Source organism: Lactuca virosa, chromosome 4, assembly GCF_052849685.1.
Source record: "Lactuca virosa cultivar CGN04683 chromosome 4, Lactuca_virosa_CGN04683_v6, whole genome shotgun sequence".
Classification (NCBI taxonomy): Eukaryota; Viridiplantae; Streptophyta; class Magnoliopsida; order Asterales; family Asteraceae; genus Lactuca; species Lactuca virosa.
Window position 1 is genome coordinate 368,384,629 of NC_136429.1, and position 25,762 is coordinate 368,410,390.

The following is a 25,762-nucleotide window of genomic DNA, read 5'->3' on the forward strand; positions in this document are numbered from 1 at the left end:
ATAGGTGAGCTTTCAAACAAGTTATCTGTTAACACTGTTTTTTGTGACAATCAAAGTGCAATATTTCTGACGAAGGATCAAATGTTCCATGATCGAACGAAGCATATTGATGTTCGTTATCACTTCATCAGAGATGTTATTGCTAAAGGCGATATTACAGTAAACAAGATCAGCACCAATGATAATCCTGCTGATATGTTCACTAAAAGTCTTCCAATAGCCAAATTCAAAGCATGTTTGGATTTGGTGGGTGTTTCAGATCGCATTTAAACCTGATAGGCTTGTGGTGGAGGAAGTATATTTACTTTTCAAAATCAATTTTTTCTCATATGGTGTTTACAGATTCTTATAGAGATTTGGAGTATGATGAGCTGTTGATAAACTGTTTTGCATGATCATTGTGAAAGTTAAAGTTTTTTCATCCTGTCTCATTTGAAGTCAAGGTGGAGATTGTGGAAGTTTCCTTGAAACTTCAACATTGGATGATTTCTAGAATACCATTCTACACATGTGGTTTTAATTTGTCAAGAATGGGTGGTAGCATGTTTGTCAAGAATGGATGGTAGCATGTTTGTCAAGCTTGGATGGTAATAGACAATTGAATTCATACATTCATTTGCCTATAAAAGGAAATGAAACCAAGCTTATTAAAAACACCACACCTCAAATTACATCTTCATTTTTCTCTCATATTCATACAAATATATATTTGATATATTTGTTTTTCTTTCCTCTATCTCTGTAAACACTGAATATTATAGTAAATTGGTTCTCGTCTTCCTCCGCCCGTGGTTTTTCCCGATTTGGGTTTCCACGTAAATATCGCGTGTTTTTTTTCTTTTTATCGTTCGATTTATTCTTGGTTGATGATTCAAATAGTTTTATATTCCGTTGAATCGCTATCGTGATATTTGAGTTTTATACTTCGATCTTGAAGTTATCGATTATTTATTGTAGTCGATTTGTCTACAGGAATCAACACCAACTCAACTCTATGCTCAATGTGTTCGAGTGAGGAGGAAACCGCAGACCATCTGTTAGTGGATTGTATGTTTGCCCGCGACACCTTTAAATGGATATCGAAATGGTGTGGATTAGATATTCAACACTTCTCTACTGTGTAGGATGTTATTAGTTTTGCATCTCAATGGGGTAATTGCCCTAAGAAGAGGAAAATAATCATAAGTATAGTATATGGTGTACTGTGGTGTACTTGGCTGGCGAGAAATAACCGGATATTCAATCAAGTTCCATCAAAACCTTCAACAACGGCGGACCATGCAATGACTTTGATCTATGGATGGGTCAAGTATAAGGGCAAAATCGGGAATTGTAATTTGGTGATTTGGTGTAATAATCCCTTTAGTATTTTTTAGATTTTTTAGTCAAGAGGTGGTATATCCCCCTATAGTGCATGATGCATTTGATTTTGGTTTGTGGCCTGCTTGGCACCTTGCCTTGCTTGCCTTAATAAAATTCTCGCTTGTTCAAAAAGAAAAAGTAAAAATAATACATATTTCTAAGGTGTATACTTTATAAACTATGTTAATTAATATATAAGAATGAGATAAAAATGAAAGTTGGATATTAAAAGACACAGTACAGTTTAAAAGAGACGATAATAATAAATAAGATCTAAAAAACATTAACAACTTGCTCTTTTGATAAAAATTAAAATAATACTCATTTATTAACTTTTTATTTACCGGAAGGTTAGAGTGGAGGACTTACATTATAACTATTATAACTATGAGGAGTGTAAACTAACATTACATGCAACCGACTGCAGGTTTCGGCAAACAATAATGTATTGTATCTTCAAGAAACAGGGGTCCCATCTTTCTGTTACTTAGAGAAGGCGTCTTCTAGAAACAGGGGGTCCATGGTTTTGTGAGTTATGTGAAGATTCTATCAGGCTTTGTGTTTCTACTTGTTCTATGTGGAGTGTACTTATGGATTTAAATTAATTAAAGGGAATACTACATGTTTGACTACATCCTAAACTCTTGGTCGAATCTGGTTTATTTGTTTATATTGATCTTCAAAAGACGATGCTCTGTCTCCCTTACTAAAGTTAGGGCATATAAATGGAAAAAAAAACAAACTATTTTGGCCTAGCATTTTTATTTCGACTTGTATGTATTTGAAGGCCGCAAATTAAAGGGTAATGTGTGCAATTAAAGGGTAATTTGTGCAAAAAACAAGATTTGCAAAGTCAAATTTATGTATTTTTTGAACATATTGAACAATCATTGATTCTAATTAGCAGACAAATCTCAGTATCTGCCAAATATCAACTACATAACTTGATCTATTTGGATTGTAGAATGTTGTGAAGAGTGAAGTTGTATGCTTTTCTTTCACTTTTACTGTGCTTAAAAAATATGATAACCAGCTTGAACAATTCAGCCTATAGAATAAAGAAAACTAGACTTACAAGTTGAGAAAAAGTAACATTATTGTTGAGTTTTTCAGGGCAAGTATTATAATATATAGGCACAGTGACATATAATATGATTATGAAACAACATTATAAAGGAAGGGTTGTGCATAGAGTATGTGCAATTTTCGCAAGATTAATTACAATAGAAAATATATAACCCCCCGCATATTATTTTATTAAAAGTTAACAATAATATCTTTCATTTTTGGTACTTCAATAGGATCTTTTCGAACTTCTTTCCATCCTGTATGTGCAAGGGAAGCAAAGAACAGAATGGAAATTTGGGGGAAATTCGGATGTGATCGATGATGTAAGTTCATTCATCCTCCATTATAACTAGAACAAAAAAGTTTCTGTTGCCACAATTATACATCAAAACCTGTTATGAAATGCTTAGGTTTTTGTGTTTCTTCTTTTCACCTTTTTCTTTATGCTACTTTACATAGCTTGAGTTACGAGCTTTTTGCTTAAAGCATTCTGGACCCCAAAAAGATCATAGCCCACATCTGGAAAACCTTTCTGTAGGAGTTGAAGATGTGAAAGTGAATGATTATTCGAATTTCACTCTACTTCTGAAGAAGGTACAATAAATATTCTCGAAACATATCCTTCTTAAAAACTTCATGTGTAACACAACTTTACCCTTGATTTTGTAGTTGATTGAACGAGGAAAAGTCAATTTGAAAGATATGGCCTCAGAGATTAATGTTTCTGCTAACTTGTTGGCATCAAATCTTGCTGTAATGCCATATTTATCTTTTAGCAATATCATATGAAAGATTCTGAGATCAAGAACTTTGTTTTATAGGATTCTTGATTCTTGCAGGATGACAACTTGCCTCCTGATTTGCATGGAAGAATAGTCAAATTAATGGCTAAAAAGTCATGCTCATGTTGGTGGGTTACAGAAAAACTTGAAGCTTAAACTTATGTCTCCATGCATATCCAAGTCTGAGAAAGAATCTGTAGCATTAGAAAACAATGTGGGGAATTCTCCTGTTAAGTCAGCACCACATTGGAGGAGAACTAAAGGAAATATTAGGGTTTTGAAGGATAAAGTCTTATATTGTCTCTAAAAAGGAGTTCTGGAGATGATAGGGTTGTTATGGATGGGGATAAAAATGGTGGACTTGAGGAGTCTTCTCCTGAATCTATGGAAAAGGTTGTCACATAATCAACTTTGTGATTGTATCTTGATGATTATAGAATGTTGGTGGCTTTGAGAATCTAACAATAACTTTAACTTTTTTTTTCTTGCAGATATCAGCAGAATCCTGTCCTGCTTCTGATCTGTTGGTCAATAATTCTGACAGTGGTCAAACTGAGGCTATAGAATCTAAGTGTGATACCAGGGTGAATTCCAATCTTGGGAACCATGATTGTTTAAATCCTATGAATGATATCCCTGATACCATGTAAGTCTGAAAATTTAATCATTGCAACTTACTAAGTATCAAAATAAGAAGGTTGGATGTTTTAGTGTACTTTATTTATTTTGTATGACTTGTACCAATATCTAGATATCTGGTAATGCAGTAGAACAGAAGCTTTACATAATTCTTATGTCCATCCACTTATACTCTTGCAAAATCAAGTTTTGTCCAAGATCAATGCTGACAAGGAAGACACTTTACCATGCATTTCCCAAAATCAAAATTCACCCTCTACTGAGTCGAGTTGTGACTCAGAAAAAACTAAGCTCATAAACATGTCTCCAATTGATGAATTGGAAGGAGAACTGGTTTACTATCAACATCACCTACTTTGTAATGCAGTTTCAAGAAAACACCTAAGTGGTCTCTTTCTTTATCCTCTGCATTTAGGGATTTTACATCTTCATCTTGCAGTGCCAAATTCGTTAACTTTGTGATGTTTTTTTATTTATTGTGTAGATGATTTGATTTCAAAGGTGATCAAGGTTCTTCCAGACGAGATTGAGACACTAAGAAAACAAAACTGGGATGCTGTGTTGGTGAGCCAATATCTTTCTGAGCTTAGAGAAGTCAAGAAACAGGGGAGAAAAGAGAGAAGGCACAAGGAAGCCCAGGTTGTGCTTGCAGCTGCAGCTTCTTCCAGGCTTTCATATTTCAGGAAAGATACACTTGAAGAATCCGCTCATCATGAGGTAGTTGACTCTCATTTTGTTAGATAATAGTAGAGTTAAATGCAAGAAGTATTGATTTACTTTCATTGATTTGTTGTCTTAATGAAATGATTCTTATATTGTGTTTAGAATAAGTTGAAGATAAAAGCTTTTGGAGGAAGATCTGCAGTTCATGCACAACCAAAAGAAACACACCCAAAATTGTCTGTAACGTGGACCCCACCTGAAATGAACATTGATTCTTCACCATCAAGTTTAGATTACAAAGGGCATTCTAGGGTTTGTGACGTTTGTAGATGGGTGGAAACAGTTTTGAATCCAGTTATTATATGTTCTAGTTGCAAGGTTAGCTTCACCTTAAATACCGGAAATGAATAGTTTTAATCTTTTTTCTATATTTCCCTTTTTATCCTCCTAACTGTATTTAAATATTTTATCTGGTAACAGGTTGCAGTTCACATAGATTGTTATCGTAGTGTGAAAGATTCTACGGGTCCATGGTTTTGTGAGTTATGTGAAGATTCATCGTCTTCTAGAAGCAGGGGGGGTCCCATCTTTCAGTTACTCAGAGAAGCTTTCTCGTGTGGCGGAATGTTGCTTATGTGGTGGTACTACTGGTGCTTTTAGGAAGTCAACTGATGGTCAATGGATCCATGCCTTCTGTGCTGAGGTAATATTCTTTGATTATGATTCTTACTTGTGTTCCTCTTCTATTATGGTGATTAATATAGGGAAAACCCTAGAAAAACCAACCTATTATCATCCAATAATCGAAAAAACCACTATGTTATTTTTTTGTACGATAAAACCATTTTATTTGTTGATCATGCTTAAAATAATGTCTTGTAACCGGAAAACCCTTGATAGCCGGTTACCTAAAATTTGTGACATCAGAAATACCTAACCTATTATCCTCTAATGCTCAAAAAAACCATTATGTTATTTTTGTACATAAAAACCATTCTATTTTCTAATTTTGTACAATAAAACCCTTTTATGTTCTGATTTTTACAACAAAACATTTTATTTACCCCTTTATGTCACATATTTTTTCCTTTTGAGAAATGATAATTGATAAATATCTCATTTATCGTTACGGTTGCACACTGTCTAATAAGAGAAGTTTTCAAGAATGAAAAATATAGTTAGCTTCCTTGATTTCTAATTTTGGTCGCTAAGGATAAAAGTATTTCGTCAAAAATTTACTTTTTACGATACGTGGAGTCGTGCCGGTTTAATCGCGAAACTTCGACGGGTCATAATTTCTTCGTTATAAGTCGGATTTCAGCATTCTTTATATGTACGTAATTTTTGTGACATATACTATAACTTTGATTAAGATTATTTATTCTAAATAATCTTCTATCAAAAAGTCAATTTTAACGCTTATTATCTATAAATTGACTAGCCCGAATCTGTGATCATGACAATCTCCGTCCTCATACATACCGCTCTACTTTTGTAGTTTGTGTCTTTGTTGGTGACAATCATGTTTCTTGGTCCTCTAAAAGGCAACACGTCATGTCGAGGTCTAATGTCGAAGCTGAGTACAAGGGATAGCCAATGTTGTTGTTGAAGCTGTCTGACTTTACAATCTTCTTGAGTTGTCATGTCCATTATCTTATACTACTATTGATTTTTGTGACAATGTTAGTTTTATTTACCTAACTTCGAACACAGTACATCACCAAATAACCAAACATGTTAAATAGATTTATATTTTGTTAGGGAACATGTTGCTATTGGTCATATGCACGTACTACATGTTTCTTCTGCTCACCCGTTTGCTAATATTTTTACTAAAGGATTACCTACATAATTATTTTTGGACTTTCAGGACAAATTAAGCATTTATGAACCTCCCACTCAAATTGAGGGTGAGTGTCAAACTATTATTTATTGGATAGTTTTAAGTCTTTTTCTCATGATATAGTGTAGAGTCCTTTATGTAATTGTACAATATTGGTTGTAACATTTATAGCAAATGAATACATCAGAAACCCTAGAATGATTATTTTCACAAACCAAGCACACATTTTTTATTATGACAACTTCAGTGTTGTATACTTGAAATCAATTCTTGTGTAGTGTTGTATACTTGAAATTAATTCTTGTGCAACATCGACACATGAAGCACATAAATATTGATATTCACTTTGTTCAGGATCAAGTATCTTTGGGGTTAGTTTGTATTATTCATAACATGTAATTTATTTCTAAGTGGAATTAATCAATTAAAAGTTTATCAATTATATTTTCTCAAGAGAAAAATACATGAGATAAATGAGAAGATAATTAATTATTGTTCAAAATCATAACATAAAAAGGTTTTATTGTACAACATCAGAAAATAAAATGGTTTTTTTGTACAAAAAATAACATAATGGTTTTTCCGAACATTAGACGATAATAGGTTAGGTTTTTCTAATGTCACAAATGCTATGTAACCGGCTATCAAGAGTTTTCTAGTTACAAAGCATTATTTTAGGCATGATTAATAAATAAAATGGTTTTATCGTACATAAAAATAATATAATGGTTTTTCGAGCATTGGAGGATAATATGTTGGGTTTTTCTAAGATTTTCCCATTAATATATAGACTTTTTTTCTGATTTTGTGGTGTAGTGGGTTCTAGAATCAACATTCAGAAGGGGGCAGCTGAAACCCATTCAGGGCATGGTATGTCTAGTGTATAATAAATGTTTATTTAGAGGAAACTAGTGCACTTTTCAAGTGAATAAAGGTCCTGTTGGATATGACTAGTTTAATGCAAGAAATAGCAACATAAAAATTGGGTTAACATTCCAAAGAAAAATGTCTTAATAGGAAAAAGTTTGAAAGTAAAATGCTGCAATAGGAAGAAACAAAAGCAGATTGCTAAGATGCACAAATAAATGAAAGTATTTTGCATTTAGTCCCTAGATATTATAATTTGTGTTGTCTTATGTTCATGTCATGTGACAATGCCAGGAGACAATCTCTAGAGGGAACGATGTTTGCCTTGTTTGCAGCCGCAAAGTTGGCGCCTGTATAAAGGTTGGTGAGATTAATACGAGTTTTTTCTATCTTATTTTTTCTTTTTTCTTTTTTATTCAACTTTATTTTTAATTATTAATTGTATCCTATAGTGCAATTATGGTCACTGTCAAAGCACATTTCATCCTACTTGTGGCAAAAGTGCTGGCTTCTTCATGAACGTGAGAACAAGTGGTGGAAAAATACAACACAAGGCTTACTGTGAGAAGCACAACCAGGTGGAGAGAACAAAGGTAATAATATATTATTATTATTAATATTTACCATAATATCAATCAATGTCGACCTTCTTGTTATTCTGTTTCTTTTTTTTTATACTAGTTTCTAAGTATACCTTATTTGTTGTTTATTCTAGGCCAAGACTCAAAAACATAGAGTTAAAGAATGGAATTCCCTCAAGAAAGTCAGGGTAAGTTACACTGCTGTTTATAAAATATATTATTTGAATCCAAAATCATGATTTAAAAAAAATCGTCTCGCAGGTTGAATTGGAGAGATTACGTCTCATCTGTGAAAGAATCATCAGACGTGAGAAATTGAAGGTAAAGCCACATTGTTTGCTGCTTATATATACACACATACACTAGCTAATGAGATTGTGTTATTGTATTGTAGCGTGAATTGGTGATTTGTTCACATGGCATGCTTCGTTGGAACAGAGAGTCGGTATGTTCATCATCATCATCATGTATAATACCCCTCCATGGGGGTTGCACTGGTTTTGTGTCACCAGATGTTAGTTCAGAATCCGCTACAACTTCCTTAAGAGGAGGATACACAAACAGCTACAAATCATGCAGTGAAACTATCATCCAAAGATCCGATGACAGAGCTTAGACACCAAATTCTTTTCTTTACAGGTAACTATCTCTATCTTCTGGGATATGCATCTCACAACCATTTGTTTCTATTACAAGATTACTACATCTCACAAACATATGTATTACCTGTTGAACAACAGGATGACATGAAAAACTACATATATGATGTTATTGTAAAGGTATGGAATTCTATAGGTCTATTTTAGATTCTCCTTATGTTATATTCTCAAAATTTAAACTAGATCAACTTTTTTTTTCTAACTTTCGAGTAGTGAGTGATCTTTTCGCCAAGAAAGATTGTATGTTAACGGGTAGAGAAAGCTAAGGTGGGCTCACTCTATTATGATGTTTTTTACTCAGCTGTCACCATTACGTTTGGCCCAAAGTGAGTAAGCTTCAACAAATATTAATTCTTGTTTTTGTTTTATATTTGGGACAATGTTATTAAATATTATCTGTATCTTTGTATTCCCATGTTCTTAGGTCCAAATCATGGTCAAGGGGGTACTACTGCATGGAAGATGTGTGGACTTGAAAAATCGACTTCCTTATGCTTAATATTTGATATTGTGAAGAAGGAAAGCTTAGATGTTATTGGTCAAAGGGGTACTACTACATGGGAAATAGGTATCATGTGGAAACAGAAGCATAACAATAAGAAGTAGAAACAAGAAGGTGTTCCTTAATAGCAATGTAGTATTATGTTATATAGTTAGGGAAAACCTCTTAATAACAATGTACAATCGGATCCCCATAATACCAATGTATTACAATTTTTTTACATGGTGTTATGGATGAAATTGATTGTTTTGGTATATATTTGTTTCCATATTTTTGTATTATGCGTAAATGAGTATCGTAAAGACGCGTCGTAAATGTATATTGTAAATGGTTGCTGAAGTTTATGACACGCAAATGCGTGTCATCTTCATTTATGACAAGGGTTTTAATGATACGCAATTTGTGTCCTAAACGTGCGTCGTAAGGTTACGACACGCAACTGCGTGTCGTCTTCCTTTATAACAGGGGCTTCCTTGATACGCATTGCGCGTCGTAAATTCGTGTCATAAATGTGCGTCGTCTATACACGGCGCATAAAAGCGTGTCGTCTCTCGTTATGACAGGGCCTTCCTTGACACACATTTGCGCGTCGTCTGAGTGTTTTATGACACGCATTGCGCGTCGTAAAAGATTTTTTTCTAGTAGTGATTTAGAGTGAATATCCTTATGGATCAAATCGATTATGTTATTACTGATGTATCAATAAAAAGAATGGAATGGAATAACATGGTTCCAATTAAAGTGTTAGTCTTTATTTGGAGAGCCTGTTTGGGACGAATTCCGACTGCTGATGCCTTAGCTCATAGAGGAATCAACACCAACTCAACTGTATGCTCAATGTGTTCGAGTGAGAAGGAAACCACAGACCATCTGTTAGTGGATTGTATGTTTGCCTGCGACACCTTTAAATGGATATCGAAATGGTGTGGATTAGATATTCAACACTTCTCTACTGTGGAGGATGTTATTAGTTTTGCATCTCAATGGGGTAATTGCCCTAAGAAGAGGAAAATACTCATAAGTATAGTATATGGTGTATTGTGGTGTACTTGGCTGGCGAGAAATAACCGAATATTCAATCAAGTTCCATCAAAACCTTCAACAACAGCGGACCATGCGATGATTTTGATCTATGGATGGGTCAATTTGATCTATGGATGGGTCAAGTACAGGGGCAAAATCGGGAATTGTAATTGGGTGATTTGGTGTAATAATCCCTTTAGTATTTTGTAGTTTTTTAGTCAAGAGGTGGTATATCCCCCTATAGTGCATGATGCATTTGATTTTGGTTTGTGGCCTGCTTGACACCTTGCCTTAATAAAATTCTCGCCTGGTAAAAAAAAAAAGTAAAAATAATACATATTTCTAAGGTGTATATAAGAATGAGATAAAAATGAAAGTTGGATATTAAAAGACACAATACAATTTAAAAGAGATGATAATAATAAATAAGATCAAAAAGCATTAACAACTTGCTCTTTTGATAAAAATTAAAAAACAAATCTTCAAAAATGGTCCCTGTGGTTTTCAAAAATAACAAGTTTAGTCCCTAAGTTCAAAAAACCTCACAGATGGTCCCTGTGGTTTCAAAACTTTTAACAAATGGTCCTTTTCGCTAACTCCGTTAGCTTTTGGCCGTTAAGTGAAGGGTATTTCCGTCATTTCACAAAAGAGGGACCATTTATGAAGTTTTTTGTTATTTAAAAAAAATATAATTATTTAATAAAGGGTCCCACCCTCTCTCTCTCTCTCTCTCTCTCTCTCTCTCTCTCTCTCTCTCTCTCTCTTCCCTTGAAGCCACAGCTCAGGAAAGATGGAAAAATGGGATGTCGGCCTCTCCATCTCCGATTCTCGACTGTTCCAGCCCCATCTCCATCCTTGCTTCGTTAGTTCAACACCCACCACCTGCTTGTTGTATTTTCAAGTACCATCGACACCCAAAACAGCATCCTAGCAAGGCTTAAACTGCTGAGAAATTGTCACGAGAAAGCATCGGCAGCTCTCCCTTAGACGACCAAAAGCAGCCTCGAACACCCCCTCATTCCCTTGACCGACAGATGCGGCTACTGTCTCCCTTCTGTCGGCTTACGGTCGGCGATAAGGCAAAAAGAAAGAAGGAAACCGCCGGAGCAGACCTGTACAACCGACGCCCCCTCCCCGCTTTCTCACGATCGCCAGCCACATGACCACCATTTTGACTGCCTTCGATCGCCTGATGCTTTCTCGATCTAATGAAGACGAAGATGAGGACCGAGGTCCCTTTCTCAGTCCCACCTTGTGATCTGCTTGAACCTCACTAGTACCCTCGATTTTTGATTGCTTCCATTCGTGTTCTTCCCCGATCAGACGAAGAAGACGCACCATCTCCCTTTTGCATTTGATTTCATCGACGAAGTGAAGATCTAGTTTAAGATGGGTTCTTTTGAGAGAGAGAGAGAGAGAGAGAGAGAGAGAGAGAGAGAGAGAGAGGGTGGGACCCTTTATTAAATAATTATATTTTTTTAAAATAACAAAAAACTTCATAAATGGTCCCTCTTTTGTGAAATGACGAAAATACCCTTCACTTAACGGCCAAAAGCTAACGGAGTTAGCGAAAAGGACCATTTGTTAAAAGTTTTGAAACCACAGGGACCATCTGTGAGGTTTTTTGAACTTAGGGACTAAACTTGATATTTTTGAAAACCATAGGGACCATTTTTGAAGTTTTGTCAAATTAAAATAATACTCATTAATTAACTTTTTATTGACCCGAAGGTTAGAGTGGAGGACTTACATTATAACTATGAGGAGTGTAAACTAACATTACATGCAACCGACTGCAGGTTTCGGCAAACAATAATGTATTGTATCTTCAACAATTCTAAAAACACCTTAAAACCATATTATAATGTATTACATACAAAAGTTGTAAACTTAAACAACTCTTCAAACATCATAAACTGCAACCTAAACTGTATAAACCGTCTGTACCACCCCGCAAAATACCTTTACAGCCACATATAAATTGCAATCTATGGCAATGAGAGGTTTCTAGGATCTCACATAGTTTGAGGTTCTCATTAGAACAAAAGTCGATATATTTTTAATCCATTTACTTGTAAAGAATGAAGATCAAATAAGAATGAAATATTTTGTAGGAAGGGTTAGAAATACATCATTTGTATGTTTTTTGACGAACCAACCAAATGAATCATTAGATAATACAAAAATAACAAGATTTGCAAAAAACAATCCCGAAAAAAAATATCGTCGATTCAATTTTTTACCGAATCAATTTTGATTTATTTTTCGGACAACTTTAGTAAATCATCGCAAAAATGAATCATCGATGCGTTTTTTTTTCGTATTTTTTTTCGATTCATATTATTTTTGTATTATCTAATTATTTAGTTTGTTGATTCGCCAAAAATCATGCAAATAATGCATTTCTTACCATTCCTACCAAATATTTTTTTTCTTATTAAATCAAACAGGAGAAAAAACGGTGGTTATCAAATAGTTATCCGAAGCATCAACCATACTTCAATGGCAAAAAAGAACTGATTGGCGACGGAGAAAAGCTCCACACATAGCATTATTTTTTTTAACGGCATCACACATAGCATTATTTGACTTGCAGAAAGTGCGTCGGACCCATATAAATAGAGAAACCATTTATTAAATAATTACACATTTACACATACCTTAGTGGAAGATCTAAATGGTGGAGATCATATATTACAAGACAATAGATAATCCCACATAGTGGCTCAAATACTATACTAATATCCTCTTTTTTTGGAGATTATATTTATTACAAAAGCGTCAAGATAAAATCCGACATGGTGGCTCAAATCCTATACTATATACTCTTTATTATTATTATTATTATAAAATACACTAAGCGGGACCCTACTCTAATCACCCCTCTATATATACCTAAAAATGTTGGTCTTACATGGAATTCTCATCAAAACACACCTTGATCATTACTCACAAACAACTTAACATGTCAAGACTGTCTACTGAGCTCTTTGAGAATGAAATGAGGCATTTTATTTCAAGAAAACTTCTACTTGACACTTATTCATACCAACAACCAGCAGCTGCTGTGACAGCTCCATCACCGTCAAGCCCATATACACAACGTAGCAACTTTGATGCGAATGTGGTGATGGTGCTGTCAGTGCTGCTATGCGCTCTGATTTGTTCATTGGCATTGAACTCCATCATCAGGTGCGTATTAAGATGCACCGGTTTATCTAGTTCAGAAAGCAGCGTTAGCCAGGAAACAACTTTAGTTAAAGCCAACACTGGAATCAAGAAGAAAGCATTAAAGACTTTCCCAACAGTCAGCTATTGGGAAGGACTGAAGCTACCAGGATTGGACAAGGAATGTGTGATATGCTTGGGTGATTTTTCAACAGGAGAGCTAGTAAAAATACTGCCCAAGTGTAACCATGGATTTCATGTGCGTTGTATCGATAAATGGCTGAGTTCACATTCATCTTGTCCAACATGCAGGCACTCCTTAATTGAAACATGTCAAAAGATAGTCACAGGTGGGAACTGTAGCATCATTATATCTTCGCAACCCCAAGAGGAAGGTCCAAGAAATATTAGTACTCTTACCATATTGCCTCTACCACATGAAGGTCTTGTACGAAATTATGAGACTTAACTAGCTTCTTCATAAAATGAACAAATCAAATGTAATTATTGTAATACTCATAGGTAAATAAGTAGGAATTGTCCATTGTGTAATTTAAAGTATTATGGACACCAAAAGTTCTTTCGCTAGAATAAATTACATGTGATGTTGCAACTTTGCAATTGTTTTACATGTAATTTTTTACTAAAGTATATATCAGCAAATTACAATTACGTAGCATTTTACTCTAATATATATTTTTTTATACTTAAAAGTATGTTAACACTTGTATTAAAATAAAAAGCGTACTTTTAATAAAGAGTTAATAAATAATATAATTTGAGTATCATAATTTTTCTCCATAAAATTGTATAATATGCAAATTCGGGTGGTGGTATGATGTCAATTGCACAAACCGGACTGGTTTTTTCAAAAAAAAAAAAAGAAAAATAATAAACAAACAGGCTTTTTTATATTACAAGTTGTCATATATCCCGTTAGGATTTAACACAACCGTGGGTTAGCAATCAGTTACTAGAAAAATGGCGGACCAACTTATTTGCTCGGGTTTTAAGCGATTCTTAAAAAAATCGATTTTATTTTCGGAAAAACAAAAAAAACGGTTTTCCGGTCAGTCCATTCGACTTGACTTTCTTATGAAAAACAGGTCATAGGAGGTCATAGGACCGTTAATGTAGCCGTTTGAAGGCTCAAAATTACCATATTGCCCCTCTAATGTTACTTTATATAGGTATTGGTTCAATTGGTTTCAATACTCCACAAAAAACGCATTTTGTTCTCAGAGTTATTATTATTATTATTATATATATATTAAGATTGTGAAAGTTAGGAACAGTACCTGACCACTTTCCACCGCCTCTTTCTACCTTCCAGTTGGAAGACCTTCTACATCCAGTTTCGCCTCTCGCCTCTTTCTACCTTCCAGGATCTTCTACATCCAGTTTCTTCCACAGCTTCATTTTCCTCTCCCAGACTGATTCTGAATGCTTTTATCGATTCTGAATGCTTTTATCGTCTCTCTCTCTCTCTCTCTTTCTCTCTCTCTCCCACCGTCATTATCTCGGCTTCTCCATGGATGCTCTGCGTTTTCTAGGTCGTCTTTGTCATTCATTGGCAACCTACTCCACTACTCTATGCACCCATGAGCGGTCCCTCTGTTTCCTTCACTGCAATTCCTCTAAATCTACCAATGGTCGCTTCGGTAAGCATCGATTGAAATCATCTGTTCAAACGTTGGTGACGGAAGGAGTTGATTGCAAGCGCTCGTCATCTACCCACTCTAGAAATCGACGTTTGTTTGCCTCATCTATCTGAGAGAAATCGAGTTTCGCCAGGTGAAACACATACAAACACACTCCGTCTTTCAATTTTGAACAACATATGGTAGGGCATCGTCGCTCCTGGTACGACACCATCTCCTTCTTCTTTCCCCCTTTTTTTTTACCTTTTTGATTGTTTGTTTTTCATATTCCGTACCCTAATCTTGCATTTTTATAAAAAAAATGGTAGCCCTCTTGCTGTACAGATATACCGAAATACACAACAGATCGATCAGGTAAATCCCACTGACCTCAATGTATCATCTTTTGGTTTTGGTTGTTTTCGATTCTAAATCATTTTCATGTTAGTTTCCTTCATATTTTGGTTGGGGCTGTTTTCAAGAAAAACAAACGATTACAAAACCAATTTCAGGAATTCAAGGTCATGATTTGCTACAAGAAAAACAAACCCAATTAGGTATGGACATCGGTTGTCCCTGTTTAAGGTTTACCACAAAATTTACCTATTGTAATATTGACTATAATAATTTATTGGTTATTTTACCAATTTTTTGTTTTTTTTTCAGCAGTGTCATTTGAAAAACACACTCAGTTTGTTCATCTGTCATATTGTGTTAGTAGGTATGTTAGATTTTCATTAATATCTGTAAAATTTTCAGACACATACGTTAGGGCATCAATACAAAAGTTTATAAAGCCCAAGTACATATATGAATTCATGTTTTTAAAAAAATATTGATGGTTATATCTAATTTACAGGTGAAGAATGAAAAGAGATGACAGGATAGGAATCGAAAATGGTGCTACAAGCTCCAGATCTTCTTAAAATAGTTCACACCTCATTTCTTATTTTTCTTATCTATAAAAATATTTTTTATTGTTAAACTACAAAAAATGAAAATATTTTACTTAAATATTGTTTTTTATTTTCTTTTTCAGGTACCCGTTATGGTGGTAGTCTGCGAAAACAGATAAAGAAAAGGGAGGTCTGTAATAACTGCACATCGCTATTGAATATCCAAAAGTATTGATTACCTTTATATAGTTCCATGTTTGATTTTTTAATAAATAAAGCTTTTAAAAAAATACTTATTTATTCATGGGTAAATTAGTTGTAAGATCCACCAAATCTCCACCATTTTATTCTAAACAATTAACAATTCATTGATTTGGTTGTCGTTTATAAGTAATTTCACTTCAACATAAATATGGTGAAGGACAAAATTGATTGATTAATTTCATCGTGCATTTGTATTCTTGAAGCAGGTAGCTTTGGGGCTTCAACTTTAACAATGGATAGCGGCTGGTATTATCCAATCAAGTAATTTTTGTGTAACCAGCACTATGTACGTACGATTCAACGTTTTTATAGGTGAACATCTCAATTGAAGGTTTGTAGACTTTATTAACATTTATTTTCTTAATTTACAGATGATGGAATCTGTGGGCAGATTTGGGAATCACACCATCATCTCCATCTTAACCTCCACGTAACAGACCCGCTTTGGAGCTGGCCACTTCCTCCTCCATACAGGTTTGTTTTCATATTGGATAAAATCGGTAAGACCAGCAACAATCGAAATATGTCTTTGTGTGTGTCTATGTATGTGTTTCTATATATATAAACATTTGTGTAATAGTGTATATATGTGTGTATCTTTATATGTACATGTTTCTATTTCTGTATGTGTTTTTATGTGGGGGTGTTTGTATCTGTGTAGGTGTATATATTTGTTTATTTGTGTAGGAGTGCATACCTTTGTGTATTTGTTTGGATTTATGTGTTTGTTTGAATCTTTGTGTATTTTTGTGATTGTATGTGTCTGTAATTATGCTTCTATGACAGGAAATTGTTCGTATTATGTTTGAATTTAGAGATCAATGTATTCTGGAAGTTGTAAATGTAATCTCTTATTTCTATCCATAATAAATAGGTCTTAATGAGACAAAATGACCATTTTACTCTTTACCTCTGCCCTTTTTTTTTCTCCCAACACTTTTCACACTAAAAAAATCATAAGTATCTTTATAATTGATGAAATACAAGGATTTTTTTATTTCGGAGTGCAAGGGTAAAATGGTCAATGAATAGTGATTTTTGTGTTCGCACCAACATAATAGCATCAGAACACATGGTTTCATTAATTGCATAAGCGCTTTGTACGTCATCTAACACATTATCTTCACATTTTGTAGGCTGACCATTGTCAATTTCAGAGAGGTGTATGTACAATGAAACCATTTTTTCTTACAAGCTGATTTGGAAGACGGCGTGACATACGAAAATGCAAAACTACAATCTGTTTCAGGATATATATGAAGGGTATTTTCGGTAAAACTATATATTTACTTTTGAAAAACATAGAGTTTTGACTGAAGATAACGTTTTAGACACATTTTTAATAATATTTGTGTGCTGGAAGGAGGTGTTTATGATCCTAAATTGTACGTTGTTCATTTTGAGTTCGTGGGCTCTTTATGTTTTTGTTTTTTGTTTTTTGTTTTTTTTTTTGATAAACAAGGATTTTCTTATTTGGGTAATTGTTGTTTATTCCCAAAACCCACCACATCAGTTGCTCATCTATTTCAAATTCTTTTATGCCACATAAATGGAAGGATGTTGATATATTACTGCAATTTGAACAAATTTATATGATTTATGAGTTTATGGATTTTTTTTTACTTTTGAGATTTTTCTATTGGAACAGGTTTTCAAGTAGATGTCGGTTCCAAAGGCTGGTGTATTTCCTTACATTAGTCTAATCAGGTCAATATTTCCTCGGTTGGACCTTAGTTCTTATTCCTGGTTACAATGATTTAGTTTTGAATCCCCTTTCACATGGAGATGTTATGTTAGAAATTGTACTATACATTCATGTGGAATACATCTTCATGTGTACTTATCAAGTAATCACTTTATGTAGTTGGATTTGTGCGACCAACAATACCAATTTTTTAATCCAACATTCATATGAACCACTAAAAACAAAATACTGCAGTTAGTTCTTGGGGATATATTGTTTCAATTTGCAAACAAGTTTCATCCATTTTCTATATTCATGAAATTTGATTATGTTTATATTTTCTTCATCTTCAGGTAACTCTGGGCAGTTTGCAGCATATATCTTTTTTATTATATATTTTGGATTCTTTTCTAAATTTCCCTTTAATATACTATCTTTATGTTAAACGCCTGATAGTTAATTATTTGATTCTTGCGTCATCTGTTAGATGTGGCCACCACCGGAGAATGAAGAGTACCTGACAACCTGATTCAGGAATGATAAACAACAGGGGAAAAAATAAAGGTTCTACAAAACCAAACGGTCAGTAAAAAAATGATTTATGCAGGTTTTATTATTTTATTTTAATACTTCGTTGTAGGTTAGATAGAAAGCAGCAGATTATAACAATTCCAGGTTGAGACATAATTATAAATTTTATTTGCATTTATGTTGTTAGCAACTGCTGCTATGTTACTATCCCCTGTTTTGCTCTGGAGGCTTAAGGTGGTTCTTTCATCCTTTTTTATTATTTTCTAGTTATATGTTTTGTGTGTAATCTATATCTAATCAGAGAAATCATGAGAAAATTATGGCAGATTGTGGCAGGAAGGAAAGCAAGATTAAACGAACTAATTTAAGTGGATATGTTTTGTTTCTGTGGGAGAAAGTGCCAAGAGGTGGTGGATTTTACTGTGACATGGTTAGTTGAAGTCCCGTTACTGGATTTGTGGAAGGTATGCTTTAGTTAACGCTTTTCCCCAAAAAGAAAGAAAAAGAACAGACTTTTAATTAGACCAATTACCTTTATTTTTGCTGGCTTTTTTAGTATCTTTATTCATATCCCCTAAGGAACATTGTTTTTTCTGTTGATTTCTATAGATTCAAAGTTGTAAATTGATAGCAAATAACAGATGATTACTAGATTGTTGACTCAGTCATCATCACAAAATTGTTAACACTTAATCAGAAGTTTTTCCCAAAAAAAAAGTTACATCAAATTAATCAGGTTAATTTTATTAATATAAAAAGTGTGCAGGGGCAATATGGTCCTAAAAATGTAAAAACTGTTTTTTTTAATATTAAAACATTATTCAGGGGAAATATAGTCCTAAAGCTATAAAAATTGATTTTTATTTATATAAAAATAATAAAAATTTGCCATTTTTCTGACCTTTGTTGATATTGATACATTCAAACTTGTTAGTTGGGTTTTGCATATCACAGTTTCATACGAAGGTCACTCCCTTATTTCATTAAGATGGAAACCAGAAGGAATTCAAATTTTGGAGTTGGAATCACCATACTTCAGATTGATGTATGTTGATTTTTTGTTGTACTATTATGCAATTTTTTGAAATTGTTGTCATTTATGTATTTTATTAGGGACTGATCATTTCTGATGTTATTTTAAAGCACGCCATCTCAACATTTTGTAAGCGTGAAATATTTTTTGAAATAACTAAAAGTTTTCCTAATTATAGCATTATACTTCAAAAGTATAATGCTATAACAGAAAACCGGCACCTTCCGTCCCGCGCAACGCGCGGGTAACCATCTAGTTATTATTATTATTATTATTATTTTGACAGTTTTCTTTTCTTTGAGTTCATAACTCCAAATTACATGCTAAAGATCGTTACTATAAATCCGTGAAACAAGCCAATATCGAAAAAAAAAAACTTGTATCATGCACCCATCTTGTATACATTTTTAAAAGCCTAAAAAAGTGTCATCATTTGTAATAGTGTCCTTATTATTATAAAATTTGGTCCCAACAAATTTTTTTGACTTAAATTTACAAAGGTTACAACCAATATCTAAAATTATAGTAAAACATATTATAATTACAAATCATAAGGTCAGATACATAGTTTTCTAATTAAGTTCCACTTTTGTCGTTTCCAAGAGTCCATCGTCAACAAAGTGCCAAGAAGTCCACATAAACAGATGATGTGTAACGCCCGTAGATTCAGACTAGACAAATAAGAGATAAAATAGATTTTTGATAAAAGATTATTTAGGATAAATAATTCTAACCAAAGTTATAGTATATGTGACAAGGATTATGTACATATAAAGAACTCTGAAATCTGACTTGATATGAAGAAGTTATGTTTCTTCGAAGTTTCGCAATTAAACCGACACGACTGTGTGTGTCATAAATAGTGAATTTTAGATGGGTTGCTTATTTGTGTAAGTAATCTACTCGAAAGTTAGTAATCAGAAAACCAAAAGCATGCATATAGAAAACATCCAAATATGAATTCATATGATGAAGTTATGTTTTTTCGATGTTTCAGTGTAGCAGTACGGACATAGAAATCGAATTTTATATCGAGTGATTGTTAGCCAAAACAATCTAAACGACAGTTGAAGATCTCGTAAATAGGAGTTCATTGATATAATGACAGTCGAGAACGTATGGCGTATGAAAAATGTATGAATTTTAAATGGAGTTTAGCAGTCTAAGCCTTCTAAAACAAAAAATCATTAGTTATTGGAGCCTAAACAAAAGTTGTAGATCTCATCGATAGCTACGCGTGGATATAAAGAACATCGAAAACGGAGTTCGTATAAAGATGTTACGAATTTTTGAATTTTTCCTGAGTGCGCCACGCACAAAAAGGCACGGCGTGCGACCTTCTAGAAGCCGCCACATCGTTCCACCGCCTACTATCTCTCTCGAAATTTCATTTCCCTAGTCCTAAAAATTTCTAGTATTTAGGATATTTTGCCTACCTCTAAGGTCACCGAGAGCCCGACAATTAGAAGCTATTGAGTCAAGTTCTGCCATTGCAATTTATAAACTTTCGTCACGAAAATATCTTTAAGTTAAGCTACATTTATCTCTCTTTCATTGTAACTTATATTTATGATCATAATCGTCATTATGAATAAATATATATATATATATATATATATATATATATATATATATATATATATATATATATATATATATATAATATTTATCAGTGATTGCATGTCAAAATACTGATTGATCTAATTTCGGAGATAATGTCTAGGTTGGATTTAGTGAGGTATTTAAAGTAGGATTTCAAAATAGTATACTTTATATACCAAATAGACCCTACCTCAGATATGATCCTACCTGGTTATTTTGTACTTGATATATCTTGATGTAAAAATTGGGATTAGTGAGGAATCTACTCTATCATTAGTCACCAGGAACATTACACTAAAACTTAGTATTAATCATACTTAGGTCACGTCAAAAGAAAGGCTAAGGTGTTAGGCAAAGCGCTCCCAAATTCTCCTGTCACCCACCTAAGTCTGGTGAGTGCATAGTCTCTTTCATGAACATGATTTTAATATAAGTATTAATTAAAGTATTAAATATATGTCAAAAGAGTTTATATATGAGCTATATGCCTGTTGTCTGAAAGATATGTTAAAAAAGTATTTGATAATAGACGATATGTGAACACATTATGATTCTATATGTGTTAAGATATATATATATATATCTATTATGAGATAGGTTCAGGTGTTTTAACTAAGTATTGTGTTATTGTATGCATAAATGTGGGCCAATCAAAATTAAATAACAAATTAAATAGTTAAATAAATAAATAAGGGTAATTTAGTAATTTGTTTAGTAAATTCCAAAAATGATCCCTATAATCATGGTATTGACCTATAATCCTGGTATTGATTAATCATTACCTCCTGTGTATATATCCATCCCCCTCCCTGTTCACTCCTCACTCTCCAACCTTCTCTAATCGCTGAAATTGGGTTTCCTCTCCTCTGTATTCTTTTCACTTTATCACTCCCATCCATTATTTCTCGCAGCCACTTACCCACTTCCACCGGAGAAACTTCGGAGCTCGATGTGTCTGCTTCCATCCAGAAAACCCTCGATGTCCTCTTATTCACTCCTCGCCCTTCACAGCCGCTAATGGCCTCGTCTTTTGACTCTTCATCGTCTTCTTCGCTTCTCAGTCTGCAACTGCATTCTCAAGTCTATGTTCACAAATCCTCACACCAAGATTATGAGTCAGTTATGTTAGCTAGACTCGCTTGTGACTCAGCACGAGTGGAATCCCTTCAAACCAGGGTAGATCTAGCCGTTAATGCCGTCAGTAAAGTGGATATTAAGCCGGTAGACACTGAGCTTGCAGCTGAGGACTTGGAAGTTCCGGTAATTTCAGGTACGAGTCAGGGAAGCGGAGAATACTTTTGCCGAGTGGGAATCGGTCGTCCGGCGAGTCAGGTTTATATGGTGCTCGATACCGGTAGGGACGTCAACTGGGTACAGTGCGCACCCTGCGGCGATTGTTCCAACAGTCTCTAGTTGTTTTTGTTTGGGTTGATTTGAAAGAAATGGAGGTAGGAAGGGATGGTTGGAAGGTGGTTCGGTGGAGGCAGGGAAGAAGAACCGAAATCAGATGGGTGTTTGGATTGAGGCTGTGAAATCAATGGGCAAGCAGAAGAAGAAACAAAGGGTTGTTGTTGGTTGGATAATCACAGGTTTCTCTAATCTTCTTTCTTATTTTGATTGATTTACTGTAAATCAATGAAGTTTAATCGATAGGTTTAGATGAGTTTTTGGGTTTGATTGATTGAACACAAATCATGGTTATTTTGGTTGCTGATTTGACAGATGAATACTTCAACTGAATTGAAAGTTGTTTTCATTCACACCAAGCGCTCGCTAAAATGCTTCAACTGAATGGTATTTCTTCGTTTATAGCATTCTATCATAAAAGAATGTTTTTTATGATAATCATGAACATATTCTGTTGGAATTCCCCGAATTAATATAATTATTGGTAAATGAATTCCAATTCTATCAGAATGGAATCACGAATTCCAATTATGTTGGAATGGAGTATGAATATTTTCTCACTAATTTATTCATTGGATTTGTTTCTATAGAAGCCGATGCTTGAAGAACGGACCACGAAATTTGAACGACGCCTCTTAGCAATATTATTCTTTTAGAATGTATTAGTGTTTTTGTTAGATTTTGATGTTTTTTTTTCCAGATTTGAAAGTTTTTTTAGTTTTATTCTTTAAAAATAAATGTAATTCTTAGCAATTGTTACATGTATTCTATAAGAATTAATGTAATTTTTGTTTTAATTCTTCAATTGATGGTTCGAGAATTTTGTTATTCTACAAGAAATTTTTAAAGTCATGATCAAGAAATATGTTCAAGAATATTTTTATTATTTTATGGTTCAAGAATATTTTTATTTTTAAACATACTCAAACATATTCTGTCAGAATTTCCGAACTAAAAACCTTATAATTTGTAAAATCGGATTTTTAAAATTATAGAATCTTTGATCCCTTAAAACATGAAAATTTCCTTTATGAAATCTATGTTAACTGACTAAAATACCCTTCTAGTTAAATTAGATGGTATTTTTCAATTATATTTAATTAAATAATATGTATTAATCACTTTCTTAAAATAAGTAAAATGATTGGCCCACATTTATGCATAAAATAACACAATAATTACTTTGAATAGAATAACCTAAGCCTACCTATTATTACGTGACATTAACAATAGAAGTAGTAGTAGAGAGAAAGATAAATGTATATTAAATATTCGGTGTCAGTAAATACAAATACAGTAAGGTAGGATAATGTGGCCTAAGTAGAGTTGGTATTAGGAGTTGAGCCTTGTAGTCTTACCAAGAGATAATATAAGAATTGTAAAGGAGGCTTATGTTTAATTAAATTGGATATTGGGCAGCATATTCTTAAGATTATGTGTGAGATATGAACATGGGATAGAACTCTGGAATTAGTGTACGGGAAGGTATTCAATATTCCCCTTTCTCTCCAAATATGTTTCGAAAGTCATGTGGCATAGTATATATGACCACCCTTGACGAGCGTATGTCTTGTGGTATTAGTGAATCACTGATCCGAGAGTATGGATTAAGCATAGTCATTAATCAATGATTCGAGAGTATGAATTAGGTACAGTCACTTATCAGTGATTTTGAGAGAATGGATTAGGTACAATAAATCGATTGTTGCATTATTTCCCCTATTGTCTCTATTGATCCTCTTATACTTCTAAGGAATCCTCGAAGCAACATAGTCAAATTATTGTTCACATTAATCCTTCTAGTTAAAAGTCATAAAGTCGTTATATAAGATCAATATGTGAGGATTGACGAGATAGGGTGGATTGCTTATATGTGATATATCTGAGATAATGATAAAAGTTGATCTTGCAGATTTTTAAAATATGTGTCATTAAAAAATTGTGGGATTGAAAACCCTATGTACTTATCAGGTTTCCCAACCTGACCCACTAAGTCTCTTTATGTCATAGGTAGCGGCACGAAGGTACAATCCACTGAGAGATTCGAGGAGTTTCGAGCATTAGTACAATAAGCTCATGTAAGGCCTATAATGTTTATGCTTATATTTTGTATCAGTTATGACATACCAAGTTTTAATAATTCAATGAAAAACATTTCATCGGAAATACTTTTTATGAGACAAATTCCGCTATTTAAAGAATACTCTGTTTTTAAAATAAGTGTTAATAAAAAGGTCTTTTCTGACCGTGAAAATGGAGATGTCATACAATGTACTTTTAAAATTGGAACTAGAACCTGGAATATATGGAAGTATAAAAAGCGAACAAATAATACAATAATATCTGGTGAGTTGCATGGTTTTAGGCACGTATCATTTTCAAAATATAGTAAGAAATTTTAACAAATACTGCTATGGTATACCTAATCCAATAAGCGTAATGCATGCCCATATTCCAAATGCAACAGTAGGTAGTTAATACCCCAACGTTGGGCCTTCTTTACGTCATTACTTTTATTTATTTCCACTCGATTGTCTACTGACTCTTACTCAAGTCGTCTATGTACCAACTCCTATTTTTTTATACATAGAGTCTATTCATGATTGTGACACTCCATGTGTACTAGACATGTACCTAGTAAAAGGGAAGTACCACCCCAGTAAAGTCTACAAAGTCCTTTATTGGGACATCATGTAACTAGATAAAGTATTTAATATAAAGGCAATCACATTTAAATGTATGTATGGGCACCCTCTTTTTTTTTATCAAACGTAATCACATGATGCACCATGCCATGAATGATGCAATAGTAAGAAGAACTTACATTACATAAGAAAAAATCATTAACATTCGATCTATGTATGAAAGGTATGAGTTACAAATATCATCAAACTATTATAAAATATATATTCAAATTTCAGAAATGTTAGTAAAGAGTATCAACATACTATTCTTTCATGAAAATTGTATTCAAGGTATAAACATACTTTGTTTCTATCCAAGAATATTCAAGAGTACTGTTAATTTTTTTTTTCTTTATCAGTTACTATTTAATGGTATAACATACTACTTTACTTCTATAAAATACTATTCAAAAGTATCAAAATACTTTACTTCTATAAAATACTACTCAAGAGTATCAAAATACTATTGAAGAGTGTTTAAATACTACTCGAGAGTATCTAAATACTTATTTTAATTACATATATTCAAGATTATAAAATTACTTTGATTTCAACAAGAATTATTAAAGAGTATTAAAATAAAATACTTTGATACCAAGCTATTTAGGAGTATCACAATACTTTATTTAGGTTGAATATTTTCAAGATTATCAAAATATCATACTTTTTGTCAAATACTATTCAAGGGTATCAAAATATATTACATCTATTAAATATTAGTAAAGAGTATCAAAATGATTCGCTTTTACTTAGGCCATTTCTCCCAAAGTGGAAAATATCCACATGTACTTAGCTTAAGAGGTTGAATCTACATTAACCTTAACCCTCGAGCTTTAACTCTCTCTTTTTGGAGCTCTAAATCTA

The 25,762-nt window shown here is 33.4% G+C and overlaps 2 long non-coding RNA genes and 2 pseudogenes across 2 annotated transcripts; all 4 read left to right on the forward strand.

Moving 5' to 3' along the window:
* Positions 1-4,151: 4,151 nt before the first annotated feature.
* On the forward strand, positions 4,152-8,421 carry LOC145106318 (uncharacterized; annotated as a pseudogene).
* A 4,499-nt stretch (positions 8,422-12,920) lies between these two features.
* LOC145168990 (RING-H2 finger protein ATL78 pseudogene) lies at positions 12,921-13,836 on the forward strand (annotated as a pseudogene).
* A 1,824-nt stretch (positions 13,837-15,660) lies between these two features.
* LOC145168991 (uncharacterized) lies at positions 15,661-16,243 on the forward strand. Its single transcript, XR_013742221.1, has 3 exons — positions 15,661-15,727; positions 15,837-15,883; positions 16,164-16,243. It is a non-coding gene; the product is annotated as an uncharacterized LOC145168991 (long non-coding RNA).
* Positions 16,244-17,106: 863 nt separating this feature from the next.
* Positions 17,107-18,238, forward strand: LOC145168992 (uncharacterized). Its single transcript, XR_013742222.1, has 3 exons — positions 17,107-17,220; positions 17,606-17,664; positions 18,129-18,238. It is a non-coding gene; the product is annotated as an uncharacterized LOC145168992 (long non-coding RNA).
* Positions 18,239-25,762: the final 7,524 nt, after the last annotated feature.